We start from the raw sequence: 22,458 nt of genomic DNA on the forward strand, positions 1-22,458 counted from the left end.
ATAATGAAATAAGAATTGTAGGAGAAATTAAGAGACTCAAGAAAGTTTTATTAGGGTATTAACTCTTTTTTGAGTATATGGTTAATCAACATTTAACTTTTGCATAACACTTAACATATACCAGGAATTATACTATTTGTGCAATGTAAATGGTGATGTCTAATCTTATAACAATTAATTGCGGTAAGAATAATCATTATAATTGTTTTAAACATGAATAAGATAAGGCCTAACCAGGTTAAATAACTATTCCAAGATTATATATCTATAAGATAAGTGAGGTATCTTTGATGAGTCTTTTGAAATTATTTTCAAAATATTTAATTTCTTTTTTATCTCTTTCACTAAGGATCAGTAAAACTGAAGTCTCCAACTATAGGATTATATTATTCTAATGACTGATGATGCATTTCACAGAATAATTTTCAACAATACAGATTGAGCTGGTTTTCTTTTTGTACGCAGACGGGGAAAAAAATGGAAAAATGTGAAAAATGATTAATTGAAATTCTAAGCCCTTGTTAGAAGTCTGGAAATGTGGGCTGGACCCGGGGACCATATACCACTGCAATTTGTTTTACAAGGATGATCATAAAGTATCAGGCAATGTTAGAAATCTAACTTAGCAGTCAAAGCACAATTTACCTTTAGCTAACTATATAAGTAATATTTTATCTAGTTTACGAGTGGAATCAGACATATACATTATTTCTCTGTGCTCTTCCTAAACTGTAAGGTAATTAAGTGTTATTTTCCCTGTTTTACGGATGGAGTCACAACTGAAGCTTGAGAAGACTATAAGTTAACTACTTTGTGAGACATTATTAGGAGCGGTTCACTGAGTAAGTCCCAACATCACTACCATTGGTTGTAAGAAACAAGTAATTGAAGGATTAAAAGTAATCTCGGTAAAGGGAAGGAAAAAGCAGCAAGTTGCTATATCTACCTGATATAGCTCTATATCATATCTTTTTTATCACCCTGGCAGAAGGGAGGGCTTCTTCCATGAATTGCATATTTTAGTATCACACCTGAAACCTCATTTAATGTAACCAGTGTTTCTTTATCTTGTGAAGGGAAAGCTAGGAGGTAGATAGAAGGACAGAGATCCCCCTCCACTCATTCTTTCATGGCCCAACAAAATTAGTATGCGTTCCTGTCTGGAAATCAGGTTCATCTCCTGAACATACATACATACGTATGTGCACACACAGACACGCTTAACATTATTTATGTGTATATATACATAGTAAACATTATATATTTATATACATTTTATATATGTGTGTGTATAAGCAAATTTAAAAATGCATACATATACATATTTAACATCTGATATAAATGTGCATACACACACATAGGTGAACAGACAAGCAAATTTAAAAATACATACGTATACACATATACATGTAAAAAAGATGTCCAAGTGCCATCCTGAACCAAAAATGGTGGTTCAGAGGTAGAGGGATAGATCTGGGGAATCACTATTTTATCCAAGTAATTCTTATAATCAGACATGTTTGGGAACACCAGCTCATATTTCACAGTGCAGTAAATAATTGATGGTAATACCTGAGTATATAGATCAGTTGGTATCAGTCTATTACTTTTTCTAGCTTTCATTTCAGAACCGGCTATCTCTAACTCTTCTCTCTGTGTGCTTCTGTTCCTCTTTCTCTGTCTCTCTCTTCAAGTACTTCTCTTCCTAATGCCAGTTTCTGTCTTTTTTTTTTTTTAATGTTTGCACTACTGGAGTAATCTCATATATTTTCTCTTTTTGTGTAAAATGATAGTTTTCCACTGAACTTAATGATATTCAGAAACCATTTTTAATTTTTCTAACCAGACTACACAGATGTAATAGCCAACTGAAGCTTATTCATAAAAATCAAGTGTGAACTTCATGTTAATGCATATATAGTTTTTGGAACATTGTACAACGTTTTCTCTCTTCTTCCCTCAGATTTATTTTGCTGGGATGTTATCCCTCTGACTCTCCTTATATCTGTAGAACTCATTTACAGGCTTATGAACTTAGTGAACTTCCAAGGTAGTTATTTCTTTTTAGAGAGGGAGAGAGAGACAGAGAGACCGAGAGAGATAAATGCATTGGCTAAGCAGGCATCTCTCCTATTCTTTAAATTTGGAGTGAATTATATTGTTGTGGGGGCAGTAAGAATACTTTCTCTTGGTGCTGCATATATATTATTTGATCTGGTAATAAATGTAAAATATAGTCTTACATAGACATACATATAAGCTAACAGTTGAAGGTGGCAAATGAATTATAGAATACAAAACTAGTCCCTAGTAGCCTGACTGTCCTCTGTGTATGAAATTGTGTACTATGTGAACAGAGCTTCTTTAAAGGACTTTTCCTGAATAATATTTCTAACAGTGTAAGGAACCAGGACCTTGAAGTAAACCTTTTCATTTTTGAAAGTGCATTTACTACTTTAAGATTCTGTCTGGAATCCTCTGTGCATTTATACGCTGCTTCCTACTTCTTGCCCTGTGTACCTGAGTTCTGACACAGTGGAACATGAGAAACCAGCTTATCCTCCAAAGCTCATTTCTGACTGCTGATAGGGTTCAGGTCAGTGCTAGTGTAGACTGCTGAATCTTATTTCTTTGTTACCTGTGTGCTGTGTACTGAAACTCAAGTGAAATGCAATATTTTAAATCAATCAATCAACAAATGTTGATTGATCATTCACGATATGTTAGGCAAAGTAGGATATTAAAGTTGTATGAGGCAAGACCCATACCCTCAGGGAACTTAAAATTTAGTTAGCTGGTAATTTTGTTTTTACATGTGAAAGATTACATACAATAACACTATAGACAATGTTAAAAAAGCAAGCTAAAGTTTAGGAGATAATAGTTGCAAAATATATAGTAGAAAAACTATTAGTAAATTATTAGTAACCAGAATATTTGACAGTTGCCTACCTATCAATGAGTAAAAGATAAACAACTCATGTGCAAATGATATGAACAAATAATTTGGCTTGCAGGCAGTAGTTTTCTGACTCCTGAGGTAGAAGACTATTGCAGTAATACTGAAGCGCTGATTATGATGACAACAGTGATAGTTATGAGATAGGACTGCATATATACTTTGCAATCGGAGTCAACAGGATTTGCTATAAGTTTGTTGTGGACTGGGAGAGAAAAATATGTCAGAGATGATATCAAGATTTTGATCTGAGCAACTGAAGGTGAAGATTGCCATTCATTGAGCTAGACAAGATGAAAGGAGAATCAGATTTGAAAAAGTCAATTAGAAATTCAGATTGGGACATTTTAAACTATTGAAATCCAGATGGGAAATGACTAGGAAATAATTGAAAAACAAATCTGGAACTCATGATCTTGGGGATGGAGATATACTTTTGGGAGTCATCAGTATATAGATAGTATCAAAGTCATGAGACTTGATCAGATTACCAGGAAATAACCATAGTTTTAATAATGGACCACGAACTAAAAATAGTAATGACACATGAAGATGGTAGGATACAGTGAAAATTTATTAGAGAAAAATGTTATAGCTCCTAGCAATGAAGAACAGTTGTTGCGCTTGGCTTCTAGAGAGCATGAGCTGGAAAAACCAGAGATTGTCAGAAAATAATTATTGCCATTGAGCTTATGGAGAAGTTTCAGTTGCTGATAATAGAAGACTTTATCTTCTTAACCTGGGAGTATACAATTGAGGTAGAGATAGATCAAGATAATCTGAGTAGAGAAGGTTAAGAAACTCAGAGGCCATGTTTGAAGAACTCTTCATGTGTATATTAAAGACACCAAGAATATCGACATGAGAAATATGGGAGCTGTTATGAAGCTAAAACAATCAATAAATGAAAGGAAATATTGAGTGTATAGATAATTACAAAAAGAAAGAATAAAGATTGATGAAAATATTTACATGAATCTTAAAATATTTTTTTCAATTTTTACTTGTAAATGGAATAGGAAGAGAAAACGGTCTGAAAGTAACAATGAGAAATACCTACCATACGTCCAGAGTTGGTACCTTGAAAGCTATGGGAGAAAGAAAATAGCACCTGAGAGAACTGCAAGGAAACCAGTGTGGTTTAGAAAACTATCAGTTTTCAAGTAAAACAGGAAGGTGAAGGGAATGCTCAGAGAAGATACTAAGAATAAAGAAGATTGAAATCCCTATTTCAGGAACAATGGAAGAGTCTTGGGAGTTGGAATAAAATAGGAGATGGAGTCACCATAAGGGGGCATGGAACCTTATAAGGATGGGATTCAAGGTAATGAGAGATGGCAGTCATCCTTTGGGGACTGAAGTAAGCAGAAATAAAGGACATAATTAGTCCTGATAGATTCCAAAGTAGCTCAGGCTAGTGAGGCTATGGGCCATAAGGAAAGGGAGGGTAATGGAAGAATTGCTCGAGATGCGAAGCTTCGGCATCTCCTCTTTCTTCTGTGGATGGAGATACAGAGCCCACGGGAGGAGCAGTGTTACCAAAGGCAGTGGGATTTTATGTTTTATAACAACAGTGAGAAGGAGTAGAATTAAAGAAAGAAAGAGAGAGGTACAGACAGACAAGCATTCTCAGTACAATAATTAGTAGTAATTTGAGAGGAATGGGGTTTTGCTTTTTTTATTCCCCTTTTTGGTAGAAAGTAGCTATGTTTAAACTTTGAAAATATATGGTAAAATATACATGCTAAAAAATTAGGGTAACCACTTGTATAGATGGAAATGAAATTTATGGAAATGAAATTTATAGCTTCTTATGTAGATGGAAATGATATTTATAGCTTCTGATATAATATAGAGTAGAGGAATAAAAGAGAAGGAGGGGATAAATAATACCAAATCAACAGAAGACAAATAGGAAAAAAGAAAATCAGTAAACAGAAAACAAAAGTAAGGTAGACTTTGATATATCAGCAATTATAATAATTACAAATGAATTAAACTCATCTCTTAAAATCTGGAGTATATAAGACTGATTTTAAAATTAAAACTAAATTTTATATGTGCTTACAAAAAACATATTAAAACATTAGGACACATTGAATGTGTAGATTGCTCTGGGTAGCACTGACATTTTAACAGTATTTCTTCTTCCAATCCATGAGCATGGAATGTTTTTCCATTTCTTTGTGTCTTCCTCAATTTCTTTCCTAAGTGTTCTGCAGTTTTTAGAGTGCAGATCCTTACCTCTTTTGTTAGGTTTATTCCCAGGTATGTTATGGGTTTTGGTGCAGTTGTAAATGGGATCAATTCCTTAATTTCTCTTTCTTCTGTCTCATTGTTAATGTATAGAAATGCATCTGATTTCTGTGCATTGCTTTTATATCCTGCCACACTGCTGAATTCCTGTATGAGTCCTAGCAATTTTGGGGTGGAGTTGTTTGGGTTTTCCACATAAAGTATCATGTCATCTGCGAAGAATGAGAATTTGACTTCTTTTTTGCCAGTTTGAATGCCTTTTATTTCTTTTTGTTGTCTGATTGCTGAGACTAGGACTTCTACTACTATGTCGAACAACAGTAGTGAATGTGGGCATCCCTGTTGTGTTTCTGATCTTAGGGGAAAAGCTCTTAGGTTTTCCCCATTGAGAATGATATTCGCTGTGGGCTTTTCATAGGTGGCTTTTATGATATTCAGGTATTTTCCCTCTATCCCTACACTGTGGAGAGTTTTAATCAGGAAAGGATGCTATATTTTTCAAATGCTTTTTCTGCATCTATTGAGAGGTTCATATGGTTCTTGCCTTTTCTTTTATTAATGTGGATGTAGTATTTTGCCAAATGCTTTTTCTGCATCAATTGAGAGGATCATATGGTTCTTGCCCTTCTTTTATTAATGTGATGTATCACATTGATTGAGTTGCAAATGTTGAACCACTCTTGCATCCCAGGAATAAATCCCACTTGGTTGTGGTGAATAATCCTTTTCATGTACTGTTGGATCCTGCTGGCTAGTATCTTGGTGAGTATTTTGACACCCATGTTCATCAGGGAAATTGGACTGTAATTCTACTTTTTGATGGGGTTTTTGTCTGGTTTGTGGACCAAAGATACAAATGTAGTGATCTGAAGGAGGACCTGCACCCCAGTGTTCATAGCAGCAGTGTTCACAACAGCCAAACTGGAAAGAGCCAAGATGTCCATTGACAGATGAATGGATAAAGAAGATGTGGTGTATATATATGATGGAATATTACTCAGCCATCAGAAAGGATGAATACTTATCATTTACATAGACTTGGGTGAAACTGAAGAGTATTATGCCAAGTGAAATAAGTCAATCAGAGAAAGACAATTATCATATGGTTTCACTCATATGTGGATTATAAGAAACAGTACAGAGGATCATAGGGTAAGGGAGGGAAAACTGAAGGGGAAGTCATCAGAGCGAGAAAAACCATGAGAGACTCTTAAGTATAGGAAAAAACTGAGGGTTGCTGCATGGGAAATGGGTGGGGGGATGGGGTAATTGGGTGATGGGGTTTAAGGAGGGCACCGGGTGTTATATGCAACTGATAAATTATTGAATACTACATCCTAAACTAATGATGTACTATATGTTGGCTAATTAAATTTAAATAAAAATTTTTAAAAAATTAGGACATAGGAAAAATGAATATAAAATATGAAATATACACAAGGAAAATACTAAACAAATTATTAACATCTTTCAGAATAGAATTTTAGCAAATGGATGGATAAAAACATAAAGGTAAAAGAAAATTTATAAGGAAGTTATTTCAATAGCAAACTTGTAGGCACTTAATAATGCATCTTTGAAATACGCAAAACAAAACAAAAAGACAAAATTACAAGAACATTTTGCCATGGTACGAAAGCTTAATACAAAAGTTTTAGATGAAATAGATGATAAACTGTCTACAGTATAGAACATTTGGACTATAATTTAATGTAGTCTGCTTAAATAGATTGCTGTGAGCAACAAAAAGAGAGCGTTATTTTTTTTTTCAAGCATTCATGGAACATTAGCAAAGGTTGACTATCATAAAGTCACAAAGAATATCTTACCAGTTTTCACTAAGCTTTATCAAGTCATGTCCAAGGAACAAAATTAAATAAAATTAGATATCACAAAGAAAATATGCCTTAAAATAAAACATATCTAGATACTAAAATTTCACTCCTACATAGTTCAAATTAACATTAATATTTTCTTTTATTTCTTTTTTTAAAAATATTTATTTATTCAAGAGACAGAAAGAGGCATGGGGTAAGGGAAAAGAGAGTCTTAAGCAGACTCTGTACGGAGCATGGAGCCCAATGTGGGGCTCAATTTCACAACCCTGAGATAAGGACCTGAGCTGAAATTAAGAGTCCAACACTTAACCAACTATGCCACCTAGGCACCCCTAATATTTTATTTCTTTTAAACTGTAAAAGTCTTGAAACAATTATAATATAATTTTTGGTAATAGGTATATTTGCAAATTTATATTATTAGTTTAAGTTTTATTTATTTTATTTCAATTGTTTTTTTAAAAAGTAACAGCCCTAACAATCAGGAGCATGCTAACTAATGTAGTAATGACATGATATTTCACTCATCAGACTGAAAAATTGATAAAATTCAATATTATTGAGGATTGGCAAGGATATAGAAAAAATGCACCTTCACAGACTCCTATACCAATGAAGGAAATAGAAGCTACACAGAGCAACATGACCATAGTGAATAAAAATGCTCATTTCCTAATACTCAGCAATTCTGCTTTTTCATATACTTTAAAGAACATTTTGTAGAAGTACACATTGGCTGTATTACAAAACTAATCAAGTGTTGTCTACAGTGGTAAGAAACTGGAAATTTACTTATTCATCAATAGGAGAATGAATAAATAGTGGTATATCTAAACAATGTGTTACACTACACAGCAGCCGATAGGAATAAACTATTTCACTATTATACATATATATGTGTGTAGGCATATGTGTGTAAGTATATTATTTTCTACAACCTTTCTGAAAGAGAAAAGTTGAAATAAATCATAAATCCAGTAGTGTAATTCATGTATGATATATATATGTTTATGTGCGTGGATACAGATGGATATTTGAATAACAATTAAAAAAATTGCATAGAAATTGTGAATGGATTAGCTCTTGGAATAGATAGAGGACATGGAATGGGATCAAAGTTTTGACAAAGGTGGATTTTTGAATGTTTTATTAATATTTAAATAATAATATACATACATTTATTTATTCTTAATTATATATATGCATACACCAGTAGTAAGTTTTAGAGACTATGTATGTGAAAAGAATAATAAAAGCAAACCTGACAGAGTGTAAAAAGTTAATTCTTGGGGCTTACAATATGGGTGATGATTATTTTACGGTTTGTACTTTTCTATGTATTTCAGATATTTTTTAAATTTTTTTTAAAGATTTTATTCATTTATTTGACAGAGAGAGAGGCATCAAGAGAGGGAACACAAGCAGGGGGAGTGGGAGAGGGAGAAGCAGGCTTCCCGCTGAGCAGGGAGCCCCATGTGGGGCTCGAACCCAGGACCCTGCGATCATGACCTGAGCCGAAGGCAGATGCTTAACAACTGAGCCACCCAGGCACCCCATGATATTTTAAAACAAAACTTAAATCACAACGTATTTGATAAATAACAAATACATCAACAGATTTTGTAGGACAAGAGATTATTTTCAAATGAATTGACAGTAAATTCTAGGATACTTCAAGAAAGGTAGAGATCCGTGTAAGCTGTAGTGTTCTGAGTTTCAATACTGTGGTTGGAATAATGTGTGGATATTTGCAGATGGAGAAGAGAAGTCATTTCAGGCATAACTGAATGGAATAATCTAAATAGGAAATACTAGATTTATATTCAGAGACCAGTAAGTAGTCTAATGAGATGAACCTACAGCCATATCCAGATTAAGTGGAAAGATGGATTAGGCCAGAGTTTGCTGGTAAGCAATACAGAAGAATAAAATACACAGAAGACCAGAAAGGTCATAATCTGCTTTAGGGAGCAAATAAAAGAAGGATTATAGAACGGTGTTCTCAGAGAAATTGGTGTTCTTGGTAGGAAATCAAGGACTTATATGCAAGATAAAAATAAAGAAAAGCCAGGACCTGGTTACTGAGTGAGAATATTAGTTTAGTTAGAAGAGAATGAGGGAAGAGTCTACTTAATGTGGTATCTTTGATTTCAGGCCCTGACATTTACTTGCTAGGTAGATCTTCTTGTTAGCCTAAACAATGCCCAATCTCTAAGCCTTTCTTCCTTGCCTTTTCAAGTCTCTTTGCAATTGAGTGTGCCCATGTGACACTGTTCTTCCACCTGAGACATAAGTAGAATTTGTTGGGGGCTTCTGTTGAAAATTTTGCTTTTATGATAAAAAGGACTTTTTTTTTTTCTTTTGGCTCATGTTGCCCCCTTCTCCCTTCTTCCTGTGTCAAATGCAAACGTAACATGTATCACTCTAGCAGCTTTCTCTCAACTCTTAAGACCAAAACCTCATAGAGGTTCTGGTATGGACATCATTGCACAACCTGGGCCACGGCTATTTACTTTTTATTATGAGAGAAAAATTAGCCTCAATTTATATAATGTATTGTGATCATGTTTTTATACATGTAGCTGAAAGCATTCCTGATACATTTGTTATATAACCTAGAAAGTTATTTAAATGCTCTGAGTCTTAATTTCCTCATTACTTCATGTAGTGTGTATTGAATGAAATAATAAATATTCTGTGCTTAGCTCAGTGCTTAATATAAAAACTGCTTGGTAAGTGGTATTACTTATTGTAGTCATTGTTAAACAAAAGTTGTTAAAAAGGGATGGGTGACAAGGCAGATTTGAGGCAGATTGAGAAAGGTTGTTCCTGTATTGTTCCTGCTTAGGAATAGAGATGGTCCCAGATTTGCAGCTAGGGTAAGCCTAGAGATACATGTTAAGTGGATTGGTCATCAAGATTGGAAGGATGTAGAAATAGGCCAGTGAATAATTATTCATATAAATTTAAATATATTTTTGATATATAGTCAGTATTCCCATACGGATGGTGCACATGTACCCTGATATGTGCTGCACAGCATGGGTTAATCTCACAGTTGGCCCCAGACATATAACTGCAGCTACTGACTTAGATCTACAGCTACTTATAACCAATGGTAAGTAATCTATTAAGAAAAAATGATGTTCTATAACCACAGGTTTCTTATTTTTCCATGAGTTATTTTAGCCTGTCAGCATTGCTTAGTAATAATAATTGAATTTATGACTTGCACCTGGTTTGGTGGAACCCGGTCTGGTTTGGTGGAGCCTGGCCTACGGCAGGGCAATGGGGGTGCAGGGTGGGGGGCAAATGGTTTCAGTGGTGAAGGGAGGCCACATAGTCAGAATGTGTCTGTGTTACAAGTTCACTATAAAACACCTCCACTACAAGAAGAGTTTGGAGGGAGCCTGGGTGGCTCAGGTGGTTAAGGTCTGCCTTCGGCTTGGGTCATGATCTAGAGGTCCTTGGATCCAGCACTGAGCTGGGTTCCCTGTTCAGCAGGAAGTCTGCTTCTCCCTTTCCCTCTGCCCCCCCGCCCCTTGCTTATGCTCTCTCTCTCTCACACACTCTCACTCTGTCTCTCTCAAATAAATAAATAAAATCTTTAAGAAAAGAAAAAAGAAGAGGTGGGCTTTCTGGAACTGAGGGATGAGGTAGCAGTTGGAGACTCGCCCACAATGTATACCGTGCAGCTTGAACAGTGGAAAGAGAACAAAGAAGCCTGCGTTGGTGTCTCCAGACAATTTAATTCTTCTCCTGGTCCTATATTCTTCTCCCGCTGTTGCTGTACTATACCCTTTTCTATTAAAAGGCTGTTTCAGGAGTATAAACCGTTTGAGTCCAGTGAGCCCTTTCAAAACACTTAAGATCATTAATAGGCAATTAACATGTATTCTTATAGTTAAACACTGTTATATTAAGAATTATGTCATACTTATAGTTTAAATTATTATGGTACAAATAATAATCACTCATCAAATTCCACCACCAATATTTTTTAAAGGCTCTCTTCACCTTTTTGACTTCTCCAGAGGTAAAAACTACTTTGAATTTTTGTGTTAATCAAAGACTTACTTTCCTCTAGAGTTTTACTACATTTGTATGTAACTCTAAAAAATATTACTTAGAATTTGTCTGGTTTTGAACTATGATGAATGAAATCATAAAGTATGATTTATTTTCTGACTTGCTGTCTTTCTGCTTAATATCGTGTATTTGAGATTCATCCGTGTTGTTGTTTGCAGCTATAGTTTATTCTTTTTAATGTTTTATATTCCATTGTAAGAACATACCATAATTTATCTATTCTTCCACTAAATGACATTTGGTTTACTTCCAATATTTTGTTATAAACAGTTGCCACAATTAATATTCTTGGCTATGACTCATGGTTGGACAGATGCAAGAGCTCCTCTAGGTAGATGCATAGAAGGGGGATTTCTGAGTTACAGGTTTTGCACATGTTTAACTTTGTGAGTTTATGCCATAACCCAAGGTTGTACCAATTTGGACTCTTGCTAGCAATTCAGTATGATTTTCCGTGAGTCATTTGTGGGCAGTTAAGTATCTATAGATTCTTAAGGAAATAAATAGTGTATTTGTAGTGTAATATGTCTTGAGTAAAATGTTGGGAATTTCTAGGACCATATGTTTGAGTACTTTTAGATATTTCTCAAGTTCATATGTCTGTATGCCATAGGAATCAGTGAATTTTCAAATTAATTTGGAATATTTTAGATTAAGTATGGGATTTTTACACCTTAATGTTTTTTCTCTGTGTTTTTAAAATCAGAAAATCATATATTTTTGTTTTATAAACTATAATAGGACATTGGAGATGGACAGAGAATAGACAAGATATCTGCTTTCCACAAACTTTATATAAATCTTTGTTGTGATAACCACAATGAGTATATTATTTTAGGGCAGCTGGATGCTCTGCATAAATGGGTTTATCTGATATGCAGCATCTTATGATTTAAAGATTCATTATTGTTTTTTATCAAGATTATACTCCAGAATCTGTCTGAATGCCATGTCTGAAAAGTTATGGTTTAATAAGAAATATCAGATACAGCATTAGGAAAATTAAAAGATTAAATCTGCTGGTTCCCAATTATAATCCTGGTAAAAATCATGTGAACTCTCTGACCACCAGTTCCTTCACCTGTAAATTGCTAATCTTTGTGTTACTCTTAGCTAAGGGAAATCATATTTAAGAAAATACTTCCTAAAGTCCAAAACTCATACCTAAGATATTGTCAGGTGCCCAGTTAATTATTTTTATTATAAGTCATGGTTCCTTGGTACAAGCAACATAAGATGAGTTACGTGGAATAAGAATTTGCTTAAAAGGTATTTCAAAACCCAAAGTATCATTGAAAGGGCAAAGGAACCAGGAGAAAAACCCCAGATCATGCAGCAGTAATGGTTCAGCAATGATGCTACTTCCTCCCCTCCCGTATCCCAGATACCGGCATGTACATTTCTGATAAAATGGGAATGAGAAGAGTGCATTTTGCTGCCAACACTGCCAACCTCTGCCCTGCTGCTGCCACTTCTGTGAGGCTCACCATTTCTTTGCATCACTAGCTGATGAATCAATATCTAGGGTGACTTTGGTGATTGGCAAACCAGGTGCCTGCATCAAAGTCACAAGGAGGAATAGAAAAGAAAGACTATCTGGAGCAAGACTTTCAGTTAATGGGAGTTAGGTCATGCTGGGTATCCAAAAGTAATGAATAATTCCCATATGTTTTCTTTAATTCCTCCATAAATGTTGATAAAACAAAGGTGCAAAAAAGTTACCTATCTGAAGTCACAGAATCATTATTGGGCAGACCTATGAATTGAAACCTGCATGTGCCTTGACTTCAAGAATACAACCATCAAACTATTCTAAATTGTTTCAACAAGAGGTGAGCCTGCTTTGCTTACTTCAGTGTTTTCTTCCCCTTAATACCTGGGGACCAAGGAATAAATTGGATCTCTTACAACATCACTGATGCCCTGGAATAGTTAATGATAAAGCTGTTAACTTCAAAAACACAAAACAAACATGGTGTTTTTCCTGGTTTGCATGGGCAAAGGTTCTCTATGTTTTAAACTGTGCACTATGTTATAAATCCTATATTCTGTCATAAATCAAAAAGAGTGAAAACTGTATTATGAAACGAGTGTGCTGCTGAGATGCCAGGACAGATTTGTCCATTTAAATAACAAACAGATCTGTCTACTTTTCATTGACCTCTTTCCAAATATAAAGTGCTGCATAAATTCTTAATGATAACAGCAGTATCCTAAGTTACTGTTGTCTAATGGCTTTCAGTTTTAAATGTTGATGGTGTAAGTCCGGTTCATGAGAGACTAGTGCCTACACCATGGAAACCTCTATCACAATTGGCACTAATTTGCAGGCTAAGCAGAAAGGCCAAGGTTTGAGTAAAGAGGCTAAATTCCCTTCTTTTTGTGACTCTCCCTACCATCTTGGTATTAGAATTTTGAATATAGCCACTTTACACAAATTCATATTTAAGCATGAAGTAAAGCGTGACAGATGCAATTTGCATTGAGAGGACAGTGTTATATATTGGAATGGGTTTATGGTAGAATTAGAAGACCTAGGTTTGAGCACCTGAGCTCTTGTAACCTTAGGCAGGTCGCCTAAACTTTGTGACCCTCAGTTACTTTATCTGTAAAACAGGGATGATAATTTCTATTGCACAACTTGATATACCTAAAAAAAAAAAAAAAGAATGAGAAAGCACTGTGGTAAACTGCTATTCAGATATAGATTATGAGTATTACTGTTTTTTAACAGTTAACTGATTTGTCACACAATTTGGTAGCCGGTATGTACAAGTGGTTTAAAAAAACTTAAGGAAATTAGTGAAACCTGTATGGATTCAATCAGTGCAGCATATTACTTTTTTTTTCAGCTTTCCTGAGGTATAATTGGTAAAATTGTAAGACATTTACAGTGCACATTGCGATGATTTGATATATGTATACACATTGAAGAAATTCCTCCCATCTAGTTAATCAATCATCCATCAACTCACATATTTATATATAGCTTTTGTGTTTGTTTGTTTGTTTGTTTGTTTGTTTGTTTTGGGTGAAACAGTATTACTTTTTATTTGGGGGAAATGTCGTGAGTCTTCTTGGCTCTTATTTGATGGGGATTTATTGTTAACAAACAGTGATAGTTAAGGCCGCTACCACTGAAGAGAGGTTGCTGCCCTTATTATTAAGCAGAGCTCCAAAACTGCTTTATGGTTTCAGCATTGCCTAAAATACAGCTCTTAAATTCACTGGGATATCCTAACAATTCCGTCTGAAATTACATCTGAAATCCATTCATTTTCTCTGTCCTGTCTCCATGCTTCTACTCTTCTTCACTTATAAGTATTCCTCATTCATCCACCTTTGAAGTCTTCTAAAAATATAATCAAATCATGTTTCTTCCTGACTTAAAAATATTTAATGGTTTTCCATTGCATTTAAAATGAAATCCAAACTCCATGTGTGCAGAATCTGGTACCTGCCTCCTTCCACATTTATATCTGATGTCATTCTCCTCTCTTTGACTTCAACCATAAAAGCATTCTTTCCTATTTCCCATTTGGACAGCTCTTTGGTGCTTCCAAGAATTTTGCTGATGCTTGCTCCTCTGGAATACTCTTTGCCCTTATTTTCCCAAAGTTAACACCTCCAACTTCAAGTCTCAAGATAAATGTCAGCTCTTCTGAAAGGCCTTTCTTGCCTATCCTACTTACTCCCACTCCTCGTTTAAATTAAATTAATTTATTTGTTAACATGCCTTTGATCTGGCTTTCCCATTAGAATGAGAACTCCATGGTGGCAGGGGCCATGTTTATCAAGATCACTAATGAATCTCATATTTTTAGCAAAAGGCCTGGCACATAATTTATACTCATTATATATTTATGGATGAATGGAAATATGGTTGCCTGACTGGCTAGCAACTTGTCAGAATGGATGATGTATTAAAACTTTGCTCCTTCCCCCCAAAATGAAAAAAAAAAAAAACTACTTGTCAATTAAAATATCAGTATTATTCCTGAGAGTCTGCATGCAAATTTGAATTTTATTTTAACAACATGATTTCCCATTACAGTTTCATAAATTATTTAACATTTACTTTAAGTGATTTTGGTAAGTATCTGTCCTTAACAATTGAAAAGCACCTATCTTCAGATTCTTGGTAAAAGAATGAATAGTGGGACGCAGCAGGTTTGAAGTAAATTGATATATTTTGGAGGTAGCCCACCCCCTAATTCATAGCCTTGCATTCTCTCTGTCATATCTGAACCATTCAGTTTAGTCATATGCGATCCCATTGAAGAGGGATTAGTTATTTCATAAGACTTTTCATTCCATTTTCAAATAGCTCTGGTTGCTGAAACTTCTGTTTATCTGAGCCAAAATCTCTCACTCCCTCCCCTTTATTTCTTGCAATTTTATAAATTTTTTAGCCATAGAAATTAGGCTGGTCTGTTTGATGCATGAATCCTTCAAATATTTGGAGATAGACATGTTGAATCCTCCTTATCTCTTTCCTCTAGCTAAACTTTATCTTTTCCTTATGCCATTAACCTCCAAATAAATACAGAAAATAAGTTTAAATAAAGTTTTTTTCCATATTTCTGTAAAGAATCATTTTAAAGTGAATAATGACTTTCAGTGCATTTCTGGTCTAAATTTGTGATTATGATTAAGTAGAAAACATTGCACATAAATATTGATAACTTCAATGTTTAGCTTTAAAATTACATTACTGTATTATTTTGTTTGCTTTTACCAAGTTTCCATATTTTTTGGCAAAGTTAGGCAGTTCTTTGAACTAGACTTGACATAAAATTAATTAAATTATGCAAGTTTTTTAGGTTTATAGATAATGTCTATATAAACTATGAATGCAGTTGTCTTTTTCTCATGAATAGCTGAACATAATTCACCTTTTTTTTTCCCCCATCCCATCTTTTCCTATATATATGGACATATATATGTATTCACTTGAGGGAAAAAAAAGGGGGGAAATTAACTATTAAAATTTTATCCCAACAGTAACAAACCATCTCTTTGCTATTTATTTGTTTTAATAATTTTAACCAATAAGATTTAAGTATTAATTGTGAATTTATGATGACAATAGAGTAAAAGAATTATCTAAAAAGTATATGTAAGCAGTTTTATAATTTTACTAATTTTAAAGTGTTATCTTTGCAAAATATTAGAAATTGTGGAGTCTAGTTTAGTCATAGCATTTTGTACACACGTCTGTGAAAATTTCATCTGTTATAAAAGATAATCATATAATAAGAAACATAAATCTGCTATACATAAAAATAGAAAAACGGTGACCTACATATATGCTTGTTGAAAGTTTACAAACAGTTTTTTTTCTCATTCATTATTAATATCTTTCCAAAAATAGATTCTCTGTGAAAACTATCAAAAGTGAAAGAGCAGCTGACCAAAACCGTGTGAATGAAACAAATTTGAAAACAAGTTAAAACTCTTTGTTATGAAACTTGAGTTCAGGCTTTTTTCTGAATTTTAGCCTAGAGGGGAGTTACTATAAAATTCGTATCTGCATAACTATAAATGAACAGAGTCTATTACTTTTTTTTAAAAAAAGATTTTATTTATTTATTTGACATGACAGAGACAGCCAGTGAGAGAGGGAACAGAAGCAGGGGGAGTGGGAGAGGAAGAAGCAGGCTCCCAGCGGAGGAGCCTGACATGGGGCTTGATCCCAGAACACTGGGAAAACGCCCTGAGCTGAAGGCAGACGCTTAAAGACTGCGCCACCCAGGCGCCGCCAGAGTCTATTACTTTGAAAGGAGTTTACTCTAGCATTCCTGACCCTGTCTACTTTTCTAATTCTTTTCTGAATCTTGCTGTAATGATTGGATTAAGAATGGACACGTGACCCAAACTGAGCAATGTTTTTGCTGATGTTTTCAATAATGAAAATATTTTCTCCTTGGGATACCTAGCTGTGGTGGCCATCAACACCGCAACATGGGGAAGATCTGCCTTAAAATCAGGCCAACAGCCAACAGTCTGAAAAGATGACAGATGAAAGAATTGAGTGACTTGATGACATTTGAACACTAGGTCTTAAAGCTCTTGAATTTACCAGATAAAGAAGCCAAACATGTGTTTCCATATTTGTGTTAGTACATGTTTGCTTTTCGTCACTTGTACTGGAATAGTTGTGACTTCCACACATAATGTATGTAGTGCCTAGTTTAACTCTTAAGATAAAATGAAATAGTAAAAAACTAGAAAATTTCCTGCTGCATTTGGATCTCATTTTGGAGAGCTAACCATATATATATGGTTATTTTATTTGCTTTAGTATGTTATGGTATAGCTTTGTTTATATAGTATACCGTAGTTTAGCTATCATATAGCTCTCTAAATGCTTAAATTAGTCATTTATACAGAAAAAAATGCTTATTTTAATTTATGTGCCCAAATATCAGCTGGTATCCTCTTGTGCTGTGAGATTTGAGTTACTTGGCTGGATGTCTCTGTTCAGCATCATGTGAAAGTGCCATGTCTTCCCTAAGAATTGCGTCAGTTCTTTTTAACCTATGTCGTCAAGGTCTCCATTGTTCCCGCTAATCTTTTAGTCTCCCTTATCTCACTTTACATGACTCTTTTGTTTCATTTATGCCTATTTAGACTTGTAACTCAGTCTTTTAATTTCACTGAAACTTCTCACACAAGGCACATATGCATTGCAAGCTTTTAATGGTGTGGAGGGACAAAGAGCGATTTGTACTGCAGCCAGTAAATTATTACTGGTTACCTGTTCCCAGTAGTTAGAAATTTATGTCTTGCCCAGATTTTGCTCTTGCTCTTTCTTTTCTTTTACTTCTAGTCCTCCTCTCTCCTCTTCTATCTCTGCCTTTTCCTAATTCCTATTCATCTGTAGGGCATTTTAGCCTCCCTTTTCCTCTCTTCCTAGCTCTGTTCCTAATGTGTCACCTTCTGAACTAAAATCACTATTAGGCTGTTTGTCTAAATAATATTCTGAGCTCTCAAAGTAATTTTTTTTGCCCTCAAAGTAACTTTTTTCCCCCCTCTCTTCCCCCCCCCTTGCTGCATTTTTTAAAGTGCTCAAATTATAAATGTGTAGCTTTTCTTTCATTCTGCACACACACTTCTCTCATTCCTCATACCAAGGTATTTTAAGTGGTACAGGAGAGAAAGGTGATCTCTGCTCACTAATAAAGGAAGAGATGTAAGTTCCCCACGAGTGGCCACACAGATGGAATTTCACCCTGGGCAATCCAACTTGCATCTGGTGGTGAGAGGAACACAAGCCTAGTCAATATTTGAGTCATGCCCCAGTTCTCTCCTGAGCAAGGGCAGTAATTTAAAAATGCATTGATTAATATGTAAACAGGAAACTTATTTTGGGAAAGAAAGTTCAGCTGTGTGACAGAATGGAAGTCTTGCTCTATCTTTCTGGATCATTTATTGGAAAACCAGACTGTTTTCCAATAAAATTTTGGCCTGAATAAATAATATGGGAAATTAAGCAAATCTCTCAACTGGCTGATTCTCAGTGTTCTCATTCCAGAACCAACACTGAGTTCATTTTCGAAACGAAAGACAGAATGCTACTTCAGTGATGTTTCAGATGATCTTTGTAAATGTATGCCAGCAGGATTGTTCTGGGGGAGAAGAAAAAAAAAAAAGGCTTGAATGATGTGATAGCATTGTCAGGGATTTGCAGCAACCTTCTGTTGCCAAAGCCACTTCCGTAAAACACTCTCCTTTTACCATGAGCTGGGCATAATGCCAGTATGTTTTCTTTTCCAATCTTGAAGGAACACTAAGTATCTGGAAGGTGTCTGAATTCCATGGGACATGAATCTGTGCTAACTGTGACCTCCCTGGGATTTACTCACACAGAATATTGCTCCCTTTCAGTTGTGTTGTCTCTGAGCTGAGTTGCCTTTTTTTTTTTAATTATTTAAAATTATATTTTTATTTTACTGACTAGCTTTAAAATCCCTTATAAGTAGCCACTGAACTATTTAAACCTTGCAGAACAATGACTAGTAAATTATTTGATAGTCTAAGTCTGTAGGAATCTCTTTTATTTGACCACTGGAAAAATGAAAGGAATTGTTCCAGCCTTGAACAGCATCCCATGGTAATAATCATGTAAGAAGGAATTTCCTTCAAGTTTAAAACCAAACAGGTGGAAGCTGTCAGGACACACTAGCAAAGAATCTGAGAAGCTAATTCCAGCTCAATCTTTTCTATTAATGCCCCTTTGCCCACAGTCTAATTTCTGCCTGATCTACTGTTGCGTAAGATACTGAACACAGCTGTGGATCAATGAAGTCATTTACAGATCCACCTTGTGGGTGAGATAAATGATGGATTAATCTAAGTCCCCTGGGGCCTTTATTTTTGGAACATATTTTAATGGTGAATGAAATCCCTTACTGGAGCTCCCTCAAATTATTGCCTTCTCTTTTTCTCTTTCCTGAATGTAATGTTTTTGTCGTTATTGTGTTATTGTTGCTCTTAACATTCTATTACTGCTTCCTGGTTAGTCTAGTTCTAGAAGAGCTATCTATGAATATTGGTGTCTAGCCATGAATGTTTCCTACCACGAAGATGATAGGCACAGACCTTTATGACATGGATGCCAAATACTAAAATAATTTCACAATAACTAAGTTTTTTTTTTCTTTTCAGAACTGTGGTAAACTCAGTTCCAGCACTTGATGTCAATAATCTTGATGTTAAAGATCCAGAGAGAAACAGGATAGAAAAATTTGAGGAAAAGTCAGTTTATTAACTAAAATTTTTAACTATTTTTTTCTAGGGAATCAAACTTTGGGGTAGTCATGAGAAAGATGAAGTAAAATAAGGAAGTATGACTGCCAGATTAGTGTCCTCATTCCTTCTCAGTCCTAAAATAATCTGAAAATAATCATTTTCGTGGTGATGGTGGTGGCATTGGATTAAGTATTTTGCACGTATTATCATTCAGTGCCCAAAATAATTCTAGGATTAGATAGGAGTAATGTCCCCAATTTACAGATAAGGATCTATGGCTAAGAAAAAGAACACCTCCAAGTCGCACACTAATATAGTATTTCTATTTTTAATTTTTTCAAGAACATTCATATTGTTTTCCCAATGGCTGCACCAATTTACATTCCCACCAACAGTGCATGAGAGTTCTTTTTTTTTTTCTTCATAGTCTCACCAATACTTGTTATTTCTTATCTTTTTTATTTCAGCCATTCTGACAGGTGTAAGGTGATACCTCATCATGGTTTTGGTTTACATTTCGTTGATGATTAATGATGTTGAGCATAATTCCACTACTTGGTATTTATCTGATGAAAATGAAAACACTAATTCAAAAGGATGCACCTCTATATTTATTGCAACATATTTATAATAGCTAAGATAGGGAAGTGACCTAGGTGTCCATCAGTAAGTGAATGGATAAAGAAGATGTGGTACATACACACAAACGTACACACATACACAGCCATAAAAAGGATAAGATTGTTTCATTTGTGACAATATGGATGGACCTAGAGGGTATTATGCTAAGCAAAGTAAGTCAGACTAAGAAACACAAATACCATAACGATTTCACTCATATGTGGAATCTCAAAAACAAAAGAAATGCAGAAACAAACAAACAGATTCAGACCTGTAAATACAGAAAACAGACTGGTGGTTATGAGAGGGGAAGGGGCTGAGTGAAGTGGGTGAAGGAGAGTGGGAAGTACAGACTTCCACTTATGAAATGAATAAGTCACAGGAGCAGGTGGTACAGCATAGGGGATGTAGTCAGTGGTACTGTAATAGCGTTGTATGGTGACAGATGGTAGATATATGTGTAGTGAGGATGGGGTAATATATAGAGATGTTGAATCACTCTGTTGTATACCTGAAACTAATGTAACATTGTGTGTCAATTAAAAAAATTAATTCCACATCAATAAAGAATTGAATTGAAGTTGGATTGAATGTGGGAAATAACAACTGATAAGAGAAGTAACACTCCAAACACATGCACCATTTATGCTCAACAAAAGGCCTTATACGTCAAAAAGAATGATTTCACAACATTTGCGGCAACATGGACGGGACTGGAGGAGATAATGCTAAGTGAAATAAGTCAAGCAGAGAAAGACAATTATCATATGGTTTCACTCATTTATGGAACATAAGAAATGGGAAGATCGGTAAGAGAAGAAAGGGAAGAATGAAGGGGGGATAAACAGAAGGGGGAATGAACCATGAGAGACTGTGGACTCTGGGAAGCAAACTGAGGGCTTCAGAGGGAAGGGGGGTGGGAGATTGGGATAGGCCAGTGATGGGTATTAAGGAGGGCACGTATTGCATGGTGCAGTGGGTGTTAAACGCAGGTAATGAATCATGGAAAATTGCATCAAAAAAAAAATCTAATTCTTCTGATTTGGAAAAAAATAAAATAAAAAAAAAGACTATTTATTTATTTATTGGAGAGAGAGAGAGAGAGGAAGGGAGGGCAGGAGGGGGGAGTGTGTGGAGTGAGGAGAGGGGCCGGGGGAGAGGGAGAAGCAGACTCCCATTGAGCAGGGAGCCAGACACAGGGCTGGGTCCCAGGACCCTGTGATCATGACCCGAGCTGAAGGCAGATGCTCAACCGAGTCACCCAGGTACCCAGACCTTTGAAACAATTTAATGAATTATTATAAGGCGCATCTCTTAAAGTTGTCATGAAAACTGACTTAAAACCTACAATTCTGTGAGGTACTTGGTGTCTCCCCTAAAGGATTAGTGATATTCAAGGCAGCATTCATGGGGATAGATAGCCCATGATAATCACTTTTTGGTCTTTGTGCTTTTAAAACACTGATTATTTAGAACCCAGTCACCTTAAAGATTATGTTTTATTGTTCTTTACTGTGACAATTAAATGAATTAGATAGTTATTGATAGTTAACATATCCACTGAAATATCGAGGAAAGAGAAGTGACATTTCCCATGCTGCACTTGTTGGTGCATGTGTATTTCTCGATGACAAAACTACACAGTTGAGCTCTTTGAATTGGAAACAAGATCAGAATTCTTGGTGAGTTATCACAGTTGGAATAGGGAGAATATTTGATTCATGAAATTTATGTTGTTGACAGGAAAAGAAAATAGTTGAAAATAAGTTTACATTTGAATATGTTTGGTATTTTATTCATTCTGACGTATTTTAGAAATCAATAGAGTACTGGTGCTTCACTTGATATGCATTTACTACATAGCCTTACCTTGTAAATTTCTTCTGAAAATTTAGGAGGACCAAAACGAATTAGGATTATTATTGTCATAATTAGTACCAA

Source organism: Ursus arctos, unplaced genomic scaffold, assembly GCF_023065955.2.
Source record: "Ursus arctos isolate Adak ecotype North America unplaced genomic scaffold, UrsArc2.0 scaffold_26, whole genome shotgun sequence".
Classification (NCBI taxonomy): Eukaryota; Metazoa; Chordata; class Mammalia; order Carnivora; family Ursidae; genus Ursus; species Ursus arctos.